We start from the raw sequence: 1,768 nt of genomic DNA, 5'->3' as shown, positions 1-1,768 counted from the left end.
CCACACTTTGAAAACATGTGAACTTAAAAATAAGTCCTAAAAACTTTTTTCTTTTTTTAAATATATATATATAATTTAGTTTTTGAGAATGTCATATATGAATACTGTAGTATATGATTCTCTCCTTCCCTCTCCTCCCTCCAATTCCTCCCATGCCTCTTCCACTCTTCAGATTCATGCTCACCAGGCCCTTTTTTTTTTTATTTTGTGGAGGGTTAGTTTAGCTGCAGTGTAGTGCTTGCAGTGTATTTGCCTAGCATGCATATACAAAGCTCCCAATTTGATCAGTAGACACCCATACCTACACACATACACAGAGAGAGAGAGAGAGAGAGAGACAGACAGAGACAGAGTCAGACAGACAGATAGACAGAGAGAGAGAGAGAGAGAGAGAGAGAGAGAGAGAAATTGTTTAAAAATGAAAATGAGCAAAGCAGAAATTCCTTAAAGCAAAAAATCTGGATCTTTGAAGAAAAATAAGTTATTTCACCAGCTTATGTTAGGAAAGACAAAACTATAAATATACAAAAACAGAAACGAAAAGCTAGAGATCAAAACAAATAGAGGAGTTAAAGTCACCAGAACCTTTTTCACACAGTCACAGGGGGAGGTAGAATCTGATCAATTTAGTATGAACTTTGCTCTGAATTTCAGAAAATGCAATTTTATGCCCTTTCCCTCTGTTAGGGTCTACTTGATCTATTTTGCTCACAATTTTATTTACAAATAAAATAGTAATTCAACAGTCATTTCCCCTCTTGCTTTTGTCGTCTGACTACCTAATCTCTTGCTTTATTCTGATAACATTTAGTAAGAAAATAAGTATAAAATGTGAATGACATCATGGCAGATAGATGAGTAAACCAACAAGAAAATCTTTTTTGATAGATCTTATTTTATTGAAGATATCATTCTCATCACATGTGGTCCGAGAACATGCAAATGAGAGCTTAAACAAAATCAGATATAAAAGGCCAATTGCCAGCTACAACAGCCAATAACGTCACATTTGCTGAAGATCCCCCTCAGTGGCCACAGAGCCGTTCAGCATGGCTTCCTTAGCTGTGAGTTCTTGGAAACCCTCAGTTTCAGCACTTGGGATATTTCTTCACCATCTGAAGAGTTCTAAGAAGCTTAGCAGGAGTTGGAGACCAACTTATCCTTGGTACCGAGCCAAAATGTGGCTGGCTGAGGCTTGGATTAGGTCACAGCAGCATTCAACAGTGCCAGGGGCTTCTCCGTGAGCTGACAGATGAACTGCGCCATGGTCTAAGGCGGATGTGGGGAAAACTTGACATATTTGTAATTCTTATTGGCACTAATAAGCTCTAGTAAACTACTTTCGCATTGTTAAATATATTATTAAATATTATAACTATTAGGCACACATATGTGTAGAATAAAAGTGCCATTAGAGAGTGATTAGGTGATAAATTGAAGAAATACAGAGAGAGAGAGGGAGGCTGAAGAACAGTTGGGAAATATCTCAATTTCCAATGTTATTATACTATAACAAAATATTCATAGAAATGCCTGTATAAGCATGATATGTACATATTCCTCACCTCACATATATGTGAATCTAATTCATTTTTTTCTTTTTACAGATGTCGACTGATTTTCCATCGAAACAGTGCGATAAGATATATAATATACTTACATTCTGTTTTAAAAAATGATTCCTCCTAAATTTACTGTTGCAAACCCCCGCTTTGTAACATTCTCCGTGACAGTTGAGATTATAAATGTTTGATTTGTTGAAAATAAA

General features: G+C 36.0%; 1 protein-coding gene across 2 annotated transcripts in view; it reads left to right on the top strand.

Annotated features, from left to right (window-relative positions):
- Nmu (neuromedin U) overlaps positions 1 to 1,768 on the top strand; it is a 28,035-nt gene extending 26,267 nt beyond the window's left edge. For both annotated transcript variants that reach the window (XM_050150163.1, XM_050150162.1), the window contains one exon: positions 1,608 to 1,768. The gene's annotated coding sequence lies outside the window, so the exon portion shown is untranslated. The remainder of the gene's footprint in view (positions 1 to 1,607) is intronic.

Source organism: Alexandromys fortis, unplaced genomic scaffold (genome assembly GCF_014885135.2).
Source record: "Alexandromys fortis isolate MF-2015 unplaced genomic scaffold, M_Fortis_MF-2015_v1.1 scaffold_0, whole genome shotgun sequence".
NCBI classification, from domain to species: Eukaryota; Metazoa; Chordata; class Mammalia; order Rodentia; family Cricetidae; genus Alexandromys; species Alexandromys fortis.
Note: the sequence above shows the minus strand (reverse complement) of the source record. Positions and strands in the feature narration are given on the sequence as shown.